This window comes from Peromyscus eremicus, chromosome 19, assembly GCF_949786415.1.
Source record: "Peromyscus eremicus chromosome 19, PerEre_H2_v1, whole genome shotgun sequence".
NCBI lineage: Eukaryota > Metazoa > Chordata > Mammalia > Rodentia > Cricetidae > Peromyscus > Peromyscus eremicus.
In genome coordinates this window covers 58,120,293-58,121,632 of record NC_081435.1, presented here as the reverse complement: position 1 = coordinate 58,121,632, position 1,340 = coordinate 58,120,293, and positions in this window count along the sequence as shown.

The window sequence follows — 1,340 nt, the reverse complement described above, 5'->3', positions numbered from 1 at the left end:
TCTTAAAGAGCCATGTAGACATGCAGATGCTTTGTGATGTGATCTCAGGATGTGGCATGCCCTCACTATTGTCCTCAGAATAGTCCGTTTATTCCTTTCTTATTTCATCAAATATTCTCTTAGTTCTAAATACATTACTCTCAGCTATATATCTCTAAGAGCCAAAGAAAGGCTAGAGATTAAGCAAACAACACAAAACAAACAAACCAAATGCCCAGTGAATGGCTTTTTTTGTGCATAGACTTATTAAGAATGTAAAATATAGGTTGTTGCTGACACTTAGAGAGACTTGTGGTTTGCCACTAATCCCTACCGCAGTTTTGACAGAGCTGGTTCTACTGGTCCGTTCTCATGTGTAATGTATGGTCTGCACTTAAGTGTCTTTTTTGTTTTCCAGTTGTAAAATGAAACTGATGAGATTAAGTATCCGTTGGTTAGTAACCTGATATGTAGTTGTTGGCATACATACATTTGTATATATCTACATATCTATCTGTCTGTCTATCTATCATCTATCTATCTATCTATCTATCTATCTATCTATCTATCTATCTATCTATCTATATATATCTATCTGCTATTGACATAGAGTTTGAATTAAGACTGGTTGTAGAGGCACATGCCTGTAACTGGAGCACTTGGAAAGCTGATCTGTGCTCCATTAGCAAGATCTTGTCACACATACACAAATACACACAAAACCAAACCAACCAACCAACCAAACAAAAACCCCAAAAGACAAAACCCCACCAATTTTTTTTTATTTTATAATTTAATTTAATTTTACATATCAGCCATGGATTCCCCTGCCCTCTCTCCCCCACCCTGCCCTCCCCCCAGCGTACCCCCCATTCCCATCTCCTCCAGGGCAAGGACTCCCCTGGGGATTCAGCTCAGCCTGGTAGATTCAGTCCAGGCAGGTCCAGTCCCCTCCTCCCTTCACCCAAGCTGAGCAAAGTGTCTCTGCATAGGCCCCAGGTTCCAAACAGCCAGCTCATGCACTAAGGACAGGTCCCGGTCCCAGTGCCTGGCTGCCTCCCAAACAGATCAGGCTAATCAGCTGTCTCACTTATCCAGATGGCCTGATCCAGTTGGGGCTCCTCAGCTATTGGTTCATAGTTCATGTGTTTCCACTAGTTTCGCTATTTGTCCCTGTGCTTTTTCCAATCATGGTCTCAACAATTCTCGCTCATACAATCCCTCCTCTTTCTCGCCAATTGGACTCCCGGAGCTCCACCTGCGGTGTGGCCTTGGGTCTCTACATCCGCTTCCATCAGTCATTGGATGAGATTTCTACCATGACAGTTAGGGTGTTTGGCCATCTGATCACCAGAGTAGGT